Source organism: Terrapene carolina, unplaced genomic scaffold (genome assembly GCF_002925995.2).
Source record: "Terrapene carolina triunguis isolate 2854851 unplaced genomic scaffold, T_m_triunguis-2.0 Scaffold261, whole genome shotgun sequence".
Classification (NCBI taxonomy): Eukaryota; Metazoa; Chordata; order Testudines; family Emydidae; genus Terrapene; species Terrapene triunguis.
The window spans coordinates 476714-493112 of record NW_020664612.1 but is presented as its reverse complement, the minus strand read 5'-3'; positions in this window follow the sequence as shown (position 1 = coordinate 493112).

Sequence of the window (16399 nt, the reverse complement as noted above, 5' to 3'; positions counted from 1 at the left end):
GGCCCGGTGCAAACAACCAGTCCAATGAGGGCGGGAGAGTCACAACAGAGAATGGAAACCAACTCGGGCCCCCCAGATGCAGAAGGTCTCCATTGCAAAGGGGCTGAGCTAAGGGTAGAATGACGCAGGTAGAATGATCATCCGCCCTTACACTGAGCCGCACCTCAGCATGCTAAGGGGATGGAAAGGCAGGTTGGCCTCTCCTTCCCTTAGCTCCTTGCTTTGGGCTTGTGGCTTTGCAGACAGTGGACATCTCCAGTCATACCCTACCCCACAGCCTGCTGCTCTCACCCAGAGCCTGCCCCCACTGCTACAGTCCCACTGCTACTGCTCTCCCTGGGGTGCTGGAACAATTTGTATAGTGGGGGTGTTACCAGATTGGCCCATTACTTTGGGGTATGCTCATTTATTTGGGTTACTCTTCTGGGGAAGGAGATTCTGTAATCCTATCAATGTACTGCTTGGGTCACTTGTGTGTTCATATGGAGCTCTACTTCTCCCTTCTGCAAGTCCCCTCCCAATGGAGCTATCCTGCAGGACCTAGGTTCCCTAGGGCTGGGTTACTCCAGCCCCAGAACCGGATGAACACACCCACATACATTAACAGAGCAAGTCTGAGCAGAGCGGTTCAATCAGCACTGTCAAGCTGACCCCTTATATGTCTCTGGACTCACTGGGCTGGATGAAGCAGCACTTTCAAGCTGTCTCTCCTTATATGCCCCTGGGCTCCATGGACTGGGTCAAGCAGCACTTTCAAGCTGTTACCCTTATGCGTCCCAGATTCAGCACGTCCCTATCCCCACTCTCACAACACAATTGTACTGGCAGTAACCTACTTGATGAGCAAACCGCACAGTATTTTTGGGCACTACAGGGATCTTTAGCTTAGGTAAAAGAAGTGTTGCTGTAGAGTGAATGGGGGAAGCTAAAAACACAAAAGAGTAAAGTTCAGCAAGAGAGAGAGAAGCAACCAAGTTAATCATAAAAGTTATTTATTGAATAATAGTGATAACTACACAAGGAGAGCCTAAACCAACATAACATACATTATTAAAGGTTAATACCTAAGGTAGAAAGGAAAACAGAGAGAGAGAAAGAGGGGGGATCTCACCCACTCCATGAGGCTTGAACTGGTCGGGGTTCCCAGGTGATGGTGGTAGCGGAGGGTCCTGAGTGCTGGAGACAGGTAGAGCCCCCAGCACGATCAGTCAGGAGAAGATGGAGTTCCAGTGGAACTGATGCAAAGTTTGGATCTAAGCATCAGAACCCTGACTAGAGGGTGAGTAGGGATTTTTGTAGAGATAATACAATGGTTCAAGGGAGAACACTAGATTTGTTTCTAGGTAAACTGATGACTCAAGGGTTTTCTTTAGGCCAGACAATAGGATCTGATCACTCTTGGCTACGGGTGGTGTTTTCTTCCAGGGAGCTCCCAATGCAACTAGGCTGCCTCAGTATTTGGATATCAATCAAGGATTCATTACTAGAATTGGTCTGATAACTGCTGAGCTGGGTGTGTGCAGACATAGGTTCAGTAGCATCTGGAGCAGAGATTCCCATAGGGTGACCAGATCACCCAGGTCAAATATCGGGACGCGGGGGGGGCGGGGCGGGGCGAGGCGGGGCAAAAAAACAACAACAACAACGGCGGCAGAGCCGCAAGCGCTGGAGGGAGGCCCCGGAGACGCAGGGGGAGCACGGGGCCGGGGTGAGTGAGAGTCCGGCCTGGCCCCGAGCGCAGGCAGGACTCAGTCAGGCGGTACCTGGAGGGAGGGTAGGGGGGCGGCCCGTGGGGCCAGGCGGTGGCTGTTCTCCCCACCTGGGCAGCGGGACTTGGGAGCAGCCGTGGCTGCAGCTCCTACTGCCGCGGCCGGAGGAAGCGGCCATGGCACTCAGCGGCTGCGGCTGCAGCTCTGGCGCCCGGGCCCGGACCCCCCGAACCCGGGCCTGTTGCGGGGACCCAGCAGCGCGCACGCTGCGCCCTGCCCCTGGCCAGTCGCGTCTGGTCTGGCTGCTCCGGGCTCCGGAGCCTTTGCTTGTTTGTCCAGTGTCCCGACCTAACATTGGTTGGGACGCGGGACAAACAAGCAAATATCAGGACAGTCCCGATAAAATCGGTCACCCTAGATTCCCATGATGCAGTGCTTCCCTGCTTTTTCTGGTCCCAGAGTTCAGTGTGGTTCTCTGTTCTCCATTCTGTATGTAAATTGAGATGTCTTCCTGTCCCATCTTTCATGCAGATGAAGCTAGGGGAGTTTTCTCTGTTCTTCATTCTGTATGCTAATGGAGATGTCTTAATCTTGTCACCCTTGTCAGAAGGGGTCTAGGTGTGTCTCCCAACGCCCTTCACTGCTCTCTGCAAGTTTTTTCCTCTGATGGGTTTTGGTTTAAGCAGAGGCTGGGGGGGGGGGGTGTCTTTCATGAGTCAGGCTGGATACTGCACCCTGGTTCCCCAAGAACACAGAGGTGTCTGGTATCAGGGGTGCTGAGAGCCACTGAACCAAACTGTAAACCCTGTAGATGATGGAAACAACTTCAAGCCGGGGGTGCGTCAGAACCTCCAGCACCCATAGATCCAGCACCTATGGCTCTCCCTTCACACTGCACCCACAGGCTGCTCCCCCTTTGCTAATCCTCTTTCGATCTGTTGAGCTTGTCCCACTCAACATGTCCCCTTCCCCTAAAGCTCCCCCAGCCTGTACCCCATAGCGACAGATCCAGCTCCCCCCAGCCTGTACCCCATAACAACATATCAAGCTCCCCCAGCCTGCCCCCTACAGCTCCCCCAGCCTGTACCCCACAGCGACAGACCCAGCTTCCCGAACATGCCCCCTGCAACTCCCCAAACCCACCCCCTATAGCTCCCCGACCCTGTATCCCTATAGAGACAGAACCAGCTTCCCCAGCCTGTACCCCATAGTGACAAATCCAGCTCCCCAACCCGCCACCTATAGCTCCCCCAGCCTGTACCCCATTGTGACAGATCCAGATGCCCCAGACAGCCCCCAGCAGCTCCCCCAGACTGTACCTCTTTAGCAAGAGATCCAGCTTCTCCAACCTGACCCTGAGAGCTCCCCCAGCCTCTAACCCTATAGCGACAGATTGAGCTCCCCCAACCCACCCACTGCAGCTCCCCCAGCCTGTACCCAATTGCGACAGATCCAGATGCCCCAGATGGCACCCTGCAGCTCCCCCAGCCTGTGCCCCATATTGACAGATCCAGCACCCCCAGCCCGCCACTTACAGCTCCCCCAGACCGTACCTCTGTAGCAAGAGATCCAGCTTCCCCAGCCCGACCCCAAGAGCTCCCGCAGCCTGTACCCCATAGCGACAGATCCAGCTCCCCTAACCTCCCCAACCCCATAGTGACAGATCCAACTTCCCCAACCCACCCCGCTCCCTACAACTCCCCTAGCCTCCTGTACCCCATAGTGACAGATCCAGCTCCCTCAGCCTATCGCCACAGGCTCAGCTCCCGGAGACTGCCCCATACTACAAACCCTCTAGCTTGTACCCCTATAGTTCCCTCTACAGATCCCCTTATCTCCCTTGCGGTGCCCTTCCGGCAGCTGCCCCCACTTTCTATCCTCTCTCTCTTGTGCCCCGCGGGGCTCCCCGGGCCAGTCGCACCTGCCGAGCTCCGCCCCGCCCGCCCCACTCCCCGGCATATCCGGAGCCCCCCGCTCGCCCCGCAGCAGAGTCCCCAGGGCAGCGCCTGGCCATGGCCCCCAGCATGGAGGCGGGGAGCAGCAACGTGCTGCCCAGCAGCGACTGCAGGGGGCAGGGCGGCCCGGCTCCCAGCTACACCTACACCGGCCCCTCGCAGGGCTTCCCCTCCAGCCGTCCTGCCGCTTCGTGCTCTGGTCCCTTTTCAACACCCTCTTCTGCAACGTCTGCTCTGCTGCCTCAGCTTCATGGCTCTGGTCTTCAAGGTGAGCCCGGCTGGGGGGAGCCGGACCGGCTCCGGGGCAGGGGATGGGACACTGCCCGCGAGTGACAGGTGCCCCAGGGAGAGGATGAAAGTGACCCCAGTTAACCAGCTGCAGGAGATGTCAAAACAGGGCGTGCGGGGCATACTGGCAGGATAGGACAGCTGGACACCCACTTCCCCAGGCTGTGATCTTAAAGGCATTTCTGGGTAAGGCTGCTCTTCCCTCTCTGAAATCACGGATGGAGCAGCCAAAGGAGACTTGGATCAGAGAAATATTTCACATGAATCCCCCTGTACCCTCCCCCCCCAAATTATAATTGTCATGCCTATTAGCAGTGTTAAAAGTAACGCTTTATCAGCTGTGTGTCTGCAGAAAGCCTCCCAGCAGTTTGCCAATTTGTCTGATCCAAGGTTCTGAGTCCCTGACTTGGACTCCTTTTCACGTGATCCACTGGGAATATAGTTTCACTCCTTTACATTATTTGGTTTTTAAAATGCCTTTTTGATTTCTGTTAGCACTTTGTTATTCCCCTCTGGTAACATTGTGCAGAGGGATGTCATTGTGCTATTTAATTTGCATTTTCAATAGCAAATAAGCTTTGAAAATATGAACAGTTGCTAGTAGCTTCAGCAATCACATTGCACAGCCCTTCTAGGGGAACATTTCCTGTTTGTATTGAAGTCTTATAATTTACAGCTTTTAATGCTAATTTTTTGTTTTTGTTTTATTTAGAGCTGTCAAGCAATTAAAAATTAATCACGATTAATCACACTGTTAAACAATAATAGAATACCATTTATTTAAATATGTTGGATGTTTTCTATTTTTTCCAAATATATTGATTTCTAATACAACACAGAATACAAAGTGTACAGGGCTCACTTTATATTTATTTTCATTATAAATATTTGCACTGTAAAAAACAAAAGAAATAGTATTTTTCAATTCACCTAATACAAGTACTGTAGTGCAATCTCTTTATCATGAAAGTTGAACTTACTATTGTAGAATTATGCACAAAAAATAACTGCATTTAAAAACAAAACAATGTAAAACTTTAGAGCCTACATGTCCACTCAGTCCTATTTCTTGTTCAGCCAATCGCTCAGAAAAAATGTTTGTTTACATTTGCAGGAGATAATGCTGCCTGCTTCTTACTTACGATGTCACCTGAAAGTGAGAACAGGCATTCGCATGGCACTTTTGTAGTCGGCCTCACAAGATATTTACGTGCCAGATGCGCTAAAGATTCATATGTCCCGTCATGTTTCAACCACCATTCCAGATGACATATGTCCATGATGATGACGGATTCTGCTCCATAACAGTCCAAAGCAGTGCAGACTGACACATGTTCATTTTCATCGTCTGAGTCAGATGCCACCAGCAGAAGGCTGATTTTCTTTTTTGGTGGTTTGGGTTCTGTAGTTTCCGCATCAGAGTGTTGCTTTTTTAAGAGTTCTGAAAGCATGCTCCACACTTTGTCCCTCTCAGATTTTGGAAGGTATTTCAGATTCTTAAACCTTGGGTCTAGTGCTGTAGCTATCTTTAGAAATCTCACATTGGTACCTTCTTTGCATTTTGTCAAATCTGCAGTGAAAATTTTCTTAAAACAAACAACATGTGCTGGGTCATCATCCGAGACTGTTATAACATGAAATATATGGCAGGATGTGGTAAAACAGAGCAGGAGACATACATTTCTGCCCCAAGGAGTTCAGTCACACATTTAATTAATGCATTATTTTTTTAACGAGTGTTATCAGCATGGAAGCATGTCCTTTGGAATGGTGGCCAAAGCATGAAGGGGCATACGAATGTTTAGCTTATCTGGCTTGTAAATACAGTGGTGTGGGAACACTTTGAATAGTGGGGGTACTGAAAGCACCCTGTCCGTACCCCCACCCCAGAGCTGGCAGCCAAGACTCAGGGGCGGGGGGCCAGCAGCCAGGACCAGGGGTGAGGAGCCAGCAGCCGGGACCTGGGCCGGGGGGCTGGGGCGCAGGAGGCCAGCAGCCAGGGTGCGGGGGGCAGCGGGCTGGGATCCAGGGCACGGGGAGCTAGCAGCAGAGCCCCTGCTAAAACCTGGGGATGCTGCAGCACTCCCCTCACCCCTAGTTCCCATGCCTATGTGTAATTACCTTGCAATGCTGGCTACAAAAGTGCCACGTGAACACCTGTTCCCACTTTCAGGTGACGTAAATAAGCGGGCAGTATTATCTCCCGTGAATGTAAACAAACTTGTTTGTCTTACCGGTTGGCTGAACAAGGAGTAGGACTGAGGGACTTGTAGGCTCTCAAACTTTACACAGCTTTGGTTTTGAGTGCAATTATATAAAAAAAAAATGTACAGTTGTAAGTTGCACTTTCACGATAAAGAGATTGCACTACAATACTTGTATGAGATGAATTAAAAATACTATTTCTTTTGTTGATCATTTTTACAGTGCAAATATTTGTAATAAAAATAATAATATAAAGTGGCAGTGTATACTTTGTATTCTGTGTTGTAACAGAAATCAATATATTTTAAAATGTAGAAAAACATCCAAAAATATTGAACACATTTCAATTGGGATTCTATTGTTTAACAGTGTGATTAAAACTGTGATTAACTGTGATTAATTTTTTTGAGTTAAACATGTGAGTTAACTGCGATTACTCGACAGCCCGTTTTTTTTTTTTTTTTATAACACAAGGTTATTCTGGGGTCATATAACTTCAAGGCTGATTCCTGGGGTTGGTGTAAAAACTTCTTGTTTCCTTTGGTCCTCCAATGGGGATTGCCTTTGTCAACTGTTATTTTACCGCTATCCAGCTGTCTAGTGCTTGGAAAAGGGTCACCACTTGTGTGCAGAACTTGGTCCCTAAATATTCACTACCGGCCAGATTTTCTAAAAGATTGAAAGCACCTACATGCTTCTGAATATCCCACTAGTCGCTTAGGGTAAAATTCGGGCTCTAAGGGCACTGTGTTACCTTGCAGGAAATCCTTCTCAAAGGCAAATTTCTACTGTAACTTGTCTAAACCTGGAACCCCAAGATAGGCTGACAGCCTCAAGAATGCAAAAATCATGAGTTCTGCACCTAAACTTGATTAAATTAAAAAAGTACATTTTTGGATTCTTTTAATTTGCCTTTCTGTTTCAGAGCCTTTAGGCTGCCCTAGCTTCATATTTTTGCTGTTACCTTTCCCAAGGAATCCATATACCTAAAACGGTTGTACTTTGCTATAGCATTCAGTACCATTTTGGACTTCCAGTAACATGTGATTCCCCCACCTCCCACACCCTTCCTAATTGAAAATGTGTTAAACCCCCTTATTTCTGTAAGTAACTCCCCATTCTGCAAAACAATGAAGTGCACAATTTACTTCATTTGTTGCATCCTTAGATGTTGATATTTCAACTGAATTGTTTATACTTCTCATTGCATATTTTAATTTCAATCCACCTTTTAGGCGTGCTGCACATTTTGTTCTGCTGCACTTTGGGGATGTTCTTCATTCTGAGAAGTTCACTGTTTTGTACTGCTGAAATCACAGATTTCTCTCAATCCTGTTACTCCTTTGTATCGGTTGGGTGGGGGGCATAGTGCCGACCTCACCTTCTTTGCCTTTTGGTGAGACTCATGTGCCTCATCTCCTCACTGTGAAAACAGAGTGAGCGCTAATTCATGTTAGTTACCCTATGGTAAAAACAGACATTTTCTTAGCATTGAGGGCACAGGTTGACTCAGATGTTAAATGGACCATTATTGTTCATGGTATGACAACTCTGACACTCTGATTGTGTGGCTACCACTGCTCCTTTGCCATCAGAGGTATTTGCATCTAAATGTCTGTAGGATGTTTGTGTGGGTATCATGGGAAACCAGTTTAAGCCATGGCAGATTTAGAGTTAGTGGGGCCCTGTGTGCAGCTTCATTTTTGGGGGCCCCCCCTTGGGACCCAGCCAAGAAAAAGAACATTCTCTCTTATCTCCCCCCCACCCCCCCGTTTTTCATTCCTTTTTTCTTCCTCCTCCTCCTCCTATATTATAAGTAATGGGAAGTAAATGAAAATAAAGTGAGGTACCTTGATTGGGGCAGGGGTTTGGGGTGCAGGAGGGGATACAGGGAGGGAGTTTGGGTGCTAGGTGCAGGCTCTGGGCTGGGGCAGGAGGTTGGGGTGTGGGAGGGGGTGAGGGGTGGTCAGCACATTGAATCCAAAAATCACAAAGTTCCACTTCTCTGAATTCTGCCTTCAAGACAGCTGAGCTCTGGAGCCTTACGATTTCTAACTGCAAGGCACCTTTATCAATTGAATCAAGAATGTTCTTTACTTCAGAAGGGCAAGGTTAATTGGCAGAGACAACAAACGGATCATGAGGAGGAGTGGTAGATACGCTGGAGGGTAGGGATAGGATACAGAGGGACCTAGACAAATTAGAGGATTGGGCCAAAAGAAATCTGATGAGGTTCAACAAGGAGAAGTGCAGAGTCCTGCACTTAGGACGGAAGAATTCCATGCACTGCTACAGACTAGGGACTGAATGGCTAGGCAGCAGTGCTGCAGAAAAGGACCTAGGGGTTACAGTGGACGAGAAGCTGGATATGAGTCGACAGTGTGTCCTTGTTGCCAAGAAGGCTAACAGCATTTTGGGCTGTATAAGTAGGTGCATTGCCAGCAGATTGAGGGACGTGATCGTTCCCCTCTATTTGACATTGGTGAGGCCTCATCTGGAGTACTGTGTCCAGTTTTGGGCCCCACACTACAAGAAGGATGTGGAAAAATTGGAAAGAGTCCAGCGGAGGGCAACAAAAATGATTAGGGGGCTGGGAGCACATGATTTATGAGTAGAGGCTGAGGGAACTAGGATTGTTTCGTCTCCAGAAGAGAAGAATGAGGGGGGATTTGATAGCTGCTTTCAACTACCTGAAAGGGGGTTCCAAAGAGGATGGATCTAGACTGTTCTCAGTGGTACCAGATGACAGAACAAGTAGTAATGGTCTCAAGTTGCAGTGGGGGAGGTTTAGGTTGGATATTAGGAAAAACTTTTTCACTAGGAGGCTGGTGAAGCACTGGAGTGGGTTACCTAGGGAGGTGGTGGAATCTCCTTCCTTAGAGGTTTTTAAGGTCAGGCTTGACAAAGCCCTGGCTGGGATGATTTAGTTGGACTAGATGACCTCCTGAGGTCCCTTCCAACCCTGATATTCTATGATTCTATGAACAAATAAAAGCAAACCCTTTGGTATTTCAAAATTCTCAAATCGCATTTTAAATTTTTTGATCAGATTGTTTAGAAATTCTTGCATTGTTTTCATCAAAGTTTTATCTGTATCAACAACATGCAATGTGGGAAAGTGCAACATCTTTCCTGTTAAGTCTGTCTGAAAGATGTCAAGATTCCTCTGAATGGCACACATTTTTTCAAACAGATCCTCAGCACTGCTTGCATGGCCTTGGAGCTGCAAGCTGAGGGAATTCAAGTGACCAGTCATATCGCACAGAAAGGCTACCTGTGACAGAGAGAACTTCCTTCATAAATTCCAGGAACTCTCAAGCCTTTTTGGTCTTATGAACTGAAAGAAATTCTATTATTTCTTTTTGAAGCACACAAAGCCTCTCTTAACATGCGCCCTCTACTTAACCAGTGATGGTCGTTGTGCTGCAACTGGTCACTGTATTTGGATGAAACATCTTGTAAAAAAAACTTTAAAAAGATGTTGCAAGCTAGAAGTTGAGCATATGTAGTTCACTAATCTCATCACAATGCCCATTGTTTTTTTCCAAGTCCCCAGACAATTTAACACACAGGACAGTCTGGTGAATGATGCAGTGACGTGTATTTAATGAAGGCTGCTAAATGTGAAGCAAAGCCCTTCTCTTCCCCTGTCATGGAGGGACCTCTGTCTCTAACAAGCAAGTTTACTTTCTGCAGATCTACACCATTTTTTTTTTCAAAAAAATCTTGTTCCTTTTCAAAAATGATCTCTCCTGTGGTGTTTCTAATGGTATTAAGCACCAAAATTCTTCCTCGAAAATTTTACCATAATAAAAATCTAACAAACAGCAACAGCTGGGCAGTGTCACTTAAATCGCTCGATTTGTCCACTGCAAGAGACATGTATTTTGGTGTTTGTTTGTCAGCACTGTTTTCCGATTTAAAAATCTTCATAAATTACCTCCAGTCTTCACACTGCTGTGGAATCAGACAGGGGAAATTGCTTTACACGGTTCATAATATCTTTGTTTTTATCTCTGGCAAAAAGCTCCTCCAGCTTTCCAACATGCACTCCTTCACAACTCCGCATCCAGAAGAGGCCTTTTCTTTTTACCTTGTCCTGTACCAACATAATCTGAAGAGAAGCAGCCTGTTACTTTTTCCTACACAGTCGCTAATGTTGTGAGAACGACATTTGAAGTGTGATCCACATGAATTCTTCCGATTTTCGATTTTGTCACATCTTGAAACACTGCCAGGAGGATGGGCCATGTTGAAGTTACTGTGGTTTGATTCAAAATGCCACCTCACGTTGATGACCTTACAGATGGATACAGTGGTTTGGCATATATTTCATCATTAATGAAAAAATGGGCAGCATCCTAGCTCAACGGTAACTGATGTATCACGAGAACGTAAGATCCAGTAAGTTACTGACTAAGGAGGTCATAGGCAAATGACAGGTAGTGCTCATGCTTAATTTGTGCTGGGGCTGGCCGGGACTGAGCTGCGGCACCTCTAGGCTTGGCAGTTCATAGCCCTGGCACCTCTGGGTTTCCAGCCAGCAGCTGCCACCCTCCAGCCGCCCAACTCTGAAGACAGCGACGTCGCCAGCAGCAGCACAGAAGTAAGGGCAGCATAGCATGCCATCTTTACTTCTGCGCTGCTGCTGGTGGCGGTGCTGCCTTCAGAGCTGGGAGCCCGGCCAGCAGCTGCTGCTCTCCAGCCGCCCAGCCAGTGCTCATTACAAATTAAGCACTGGGCAGCACATCACTGTTTATGAATTGAATTATAAACATTTTTAAGGTGAACTGACTGGCCACACAGTAACCCGTGGTGGTCCATATTTGTCCTGCGGGCCACCTACTGTGTTTCCCTGGGATAAAGACATTATATAGTGAATAAAATAGGTAATTCAGCCATAAGGTTTCTCCCTACTGAAAATACCTAGACTGTATGTAAATGTGGTGGTGTAGCTGTGTTGGTCTCAGGATATAAGGGTATGTCTACACTACGAAATTAGGTCGAATTTATAGAAGCCGGTTTTATAGAAATCAGTTTTATACAGTCGATTGTGTGTGTCCCCACATAAAATGCTCTAAGTGCATTAAGTCGGAGGACCGCGTCCATAGTACCGAGGCTAGCGTCGACTTCCGGAGTGTTGCACTGTGGGTAGCTATCCCACAGTTCCCGCAGTCTCCGCTGCCCATTGGAATTCTGGGTTGAGATCCCAATGCCAGATGATGCAAAAACAGTGTTGCGGGGGGTTCTGGGTACATGTTGTCAGGCCCCTCCCCCTCCGTCAGAGCAACGTCAGACAATCGATTCGTGCCTTTTTACCTGGGTTACCTGGATTACCTGTGCAGACAACATACCACGGCAAGCATGGAGCCCGCTCAGCTCAGCTCAGCTCAGCTCACCGTCACCATATGTCATCTGGGTGCCGGCAGACATGGTACTGCATTGCTACACAGCAGCAGCTAATTGCCTTTTGGCAGTAGATGGTGCAGTATGACTGGTAGCCATCATTGGCTATCTGGGTGCTGGCAGACGTGGGGCTGCATTGCTACACAGCAGCAGCTCCTTGCCTTTTGGCAGTGGATGGTGTATTACAATTGATATCCGTCATCGTCATATTCCTCAGTGAGTTCAATCAGAGGCACCTGGGCAGACATGTTTTGTCTCCTGGAGACTCAGTCCTGCTGGCAGTCCTATTGAACCGTCTTGACAATGGTGGCTAGCAGTCGTAATACAGTCTGTCAAGCTCCCAGAAGATGCCGATGGCTATCAGTCATGCTGCCAGCTTAAGATGTAAAAAATAGATGGACCAGATTTGTTCTGTATTCATTTGCTTCCCCCTCCCTCCGTGAAATCAACGGCCTGCTAAACCCAGGGTTTTGAGTTCAATCTTTGGGGGGGCCATTCTGTGTGACAGTTGTTTGTGTTTCTCCCTGATGCACAGCCACCTTTGTTGATTTTAATTCCCTGTAAGCCATGTCGTCACTTGCCCCTCCCTCCCTCCCTCCGTCAGACAATAGTTTCGGGCCTTTTTTCAGCCCAGACGCCATAGCACTGGGATCATGGAGCCTGCTCAGATCACCGCGGCAATTATGAGCACTATGAACACCATGCGCATTGTCTTGGAGTATATGCAGAGCCAGAACATGCCAAAGCAAAACCAGGCGAGGAGGCGATTGCAGCAATTGCAGCGCGGCGACGAGAGTGATGAGGAAATTAACATGGACATAGACCTCTCACAAAGTACAGGCCCCAGCAATGTGCAAATCATGGTGTTACTGGGGCAGGTTCATGGCATGGAACGCCGATTCTGGGCCCGGGAAACAAGCACAGACTGGTGGGACCGCATCGTGTTGCAGGTGTGGGACGATTCCCAGTGGCTGCGAAACATTCGCATGCGTAAGGGCACTTTCATGGAACTTTGTGACTTGCTTTCCCCTGCCCTGAAGCACCAGAATACCAGGATGAAAGCAGCCCTCACAGTTGAGAAGCGAGTGGCGATAGCCCTGTGGAAGCTTGCAACGCCAGACAGCTACTGGTCAGTCGGGAATCAATTTGGAGTGGACAAATCTACTGTGGGGGCTGCTGTGATCCAAGTAGCCAACGCAATCAAAGACCTTCTGATATCAAGGGTAGTGACTCTGGGAAACGTGCAGGTCATAGTGGATGGCTTTGCTGCAATGGGATTCCCAAACTGTGGTGGGGCGATAGACGGAACCCATATCCCTATCTTGGCACTGGAGCACCAAGCCACCAAGTACATAAACCGCAAGGGGTACTTTTCAATGCTGCTGCAAGCCCTGGTGGATCACAAGGGATGTTTCACTAACATCAACGTGGGATGGCCAGGAAAGGTACATGATGCTCGCGTCTTCAGGAACTCTGGTCTGTTTCAAAAGCTGGAGGAAGGGACTTTCTTCACGGACCAGAAAATAACCGTTGGGGATGTTGAAATGCCTATCGTTATCCTTGGGGACCCAGGACCTGTTCAACTATAGGCTGAGCAAGTGCCGAATGGTGGTGGAATGTGCATTTGGATGTTTAAAAGCGCACTGGCACAGTTTACTGACTCGGATAGACCTCAGCGAAGCCAATATTCCAATTGTTATTGCTGCTTGCTGTGCGTGCCACAATATCTGTGAGAGTAAGGGGGAGACATTTATGGCGGGGTGGGAGGTTGAGGCAAATCGCCTGGCCGCTGATTACGCATAGCCAGACACCAGGGCAGTTAGAAGAGTACAGCAGGGCACGGTGCGCATCAGAGAAGCTTTGAAAACGAGTTTTGTGACTGGCCAGGCTACGGTGTGAAACTTCTGTTTGTTTCTCCTTGATGAACCCTCCCCCCCCCGGTTCACTCTACTTCCCTGTAAGCTAACCACCCTCCCCTCCCCCCTTCGAGCACCGCTTGCAGAGGCAATAAAGTCATTGTTACTTCACATTCATGGATTCTTTATTAATTCATCACACAACTAGGGGGATAACAGCCAAGATAGCCCGGGAGGGGTGGGGGAGGAGGGAAGCGCCGGGTGGGGTGGGGGAGGAGGGAAGGACAAGGACACATTGCAGTTTGAAACTTTAAAACTTTAACTCTTATTGAAGGCCAGCCTTCTGATGCTTGGGCAATCATCTGGGGTGGAGTGGCTGGGTGGCCGGAGGCCCCCCCACCGTGTTCTTGGGCGTCTGGGTGAGGAGGCTATGGAACTTGGGGAGGAGGGCTGTTGGTTACACAGGGGCTGTAGCAGCGGTCTCTGCTCCTGCTGCTTTTCCTGCAGCTCAACCATACACTGGAGCATATCAGTTTGATGCTCCAGCAGCCGGAGCATCGACTCTTGCCTTCTGTCTGCAAGCTGACGCCATCTATCCTCTTCAGCCCGCCACTTGCTCTCTTCAGCCCACGATTCAGCCCGCCACCTCTCCTCTCGTTCATATTGTGCTTTTTTGCACTCTACCATTGACTGCCTCCACGCATTCTGCTGTGCTCTGTCAGCGTGGGAGGACATCTGGAGCTCTGAGAACATATCATCCCGAGTCCGCCGTTTTCTCCTTCTAATCTTCACTAGCCTCTGTGAAGGAGAAACATTTGCAGCTGGTGGAGGAGAAGGGAGAGGTGGTTAAAAAAGACACATTTTAGAGAACAATGGGTACACTCTTTCACGTTAAATTTTGCTGTTCACATTACACAGCACATGTGCTTTCGTTACAAGGTTGCATTTTTCCTTTTATATTGGGGGCCTGCCGGTTTGGTGTGAGAGATCACTCACGCAGTGCCAGGCAACAGATTTCGGCTTGCAGGCAGCCATGGTAAGTCACAGTCTTTTGGCTTTTTTAACCTTCTTAACATGTAGGAATGGTTTCAAACAGCAGCGCCCTCATTTCCCATACCAAGCACCCATTGGGTTGGCCATTTAAAATGGGTTTGCAATGTAAAAGGAGGGGCTGCGGTTTCCAGGTTAACATGCAGCACAAACCCAACTACCCCCCCCCACACCCACTTTTCTGGGATGATCACTTCACCCCTCCCCCCTACCGCGTGGCTAACAGCGGGGAACATTTCTGTTCATCCGAGCAGGAACGGGCACCTCTGAATGTCCCCTTAATAAAATCACCCCATTTCAACCAGGTGACCGTGAATGATATCACTCTCCTGAGGATAACAAAGGGAGATAAGGAATGGATGTTGTCTGCACTCCAGCAAACACCGGGACCATACGCTGCCATGCTTTGTTATGCAATGATTCCAGACTACGTGCTACTGGCCTGGCGTGGTAAAGTGTCCTACCATGGCGGACGGGATAAGGCAGGCCTCCCCAGAAACCTTTTGCAAAGGCTTTGGGAGTACATGAAGGAGAGTTTTCTGGAGATGTCCCTGGAGGATTTCCGCTCCATCCCCATACACGTTAACAGACTTTTCCAGTAGCTGTACTGGCCGCGATTGCCAGGGCAAATTAATCATTAATCATTAAACATGCTTGCTTTTAAACCATGTGTAATATTTACAAAGGTACACTCACCAGAGGTCCCTTGTGTGCCCTCAGGGTCTGGGAGCACACCTTGGGTGAGTTCAGGGGTTACTGGTTCCAGGTCCAGGGTGATAAACATATCCTGGCTGTTGGGGAAACCGGTTTCTCCGCTTCCTTGCTGTGAGCTATCTTCATTGTCTTCATCATCATCTTGCTCGTACCCCGAACCCGCTTCCCTGTTGCGTGATTCTCCATTGATGGAGTGAAAGCACACGGTTGGGGTAGTGGTGGCTGCACCCCCTAGCATGGCATGCAGCTCCGCGTAGAAGCGGCATGTTTGCGGCTCTGCCCCGGACCTTCCGTTTGCTTCTCTGGCTTTGTGGTAGGCTTGCCTTAGCTCCTTAATTTTCACGCGGCACTGCTGTGCGTCCCTGTTATGGCCTCTGTCCTTCATGGCCTTTGAGACTTTTTCGAATATTTTGCCATTTCGTTTACTGCTATGGAGTTCAGCTAGCACTGATTCATCTCCCCATATGGCGAGCAGATCCCGTACCTCCCGTTCTGTCCATGCTGGAGCTCTTTTGCGATCCTGGGACTCCATCATGGTTACCTGTGCTGATGAGCTCTGCGTGGTCACCTGTGCTCTCCACGCTGGGCAAACAGGAAATGAAATTCAAAAGTTCGTGGGGCTTTTCCTGTCTACCTGGTCAGTGCATCTGAGTTGAGAGTGCTGTCCAGAGCGGTCACAATGAAGCACTGTGGGATAGCTCCCGGAGGCCAATAACGTCGAATTCCATCCACACTACCCCAAATCCGACCCGCAAAGGCCGATTTTAGCGCTAATCCCCTCGTCGGAGGTGGAGTAAAGAAACCGGTTTAAAGGGCCCTTTAAGTCGAAAAAAAGGGCTTCGTCGTGTGGACGTGTCCAGGCTTAATTCGATTTAACGCTGCTAAATTCGACCTAAACTCGTAGTGTAGACCAGGCCTAAGAGAGACAAGGTGGATGAGGTCATATCTTTTTAATGAGCCAGCAGAAGTTAGTGAAAGGTATAAGCTTGTCTATTTCAGCAACAGAACTTGGCCCAATAAAAGATTTTCCCTTGCCCACCTTGTCTCTCTGCAAGGCGAAAGACAAGCTGCTAGAAGACTGAAAGGAGTGGGCAGGATGAGCAGGAGCGAGAGAGCTGGTGAAATTGGCTACAGCAAATCTATGGGGAGACTTAAAAAACAAGGAGGGCAACTTGGAACTTAATCTGGAAAGAGAGGGGCAGTTCTGAGGGTGCAG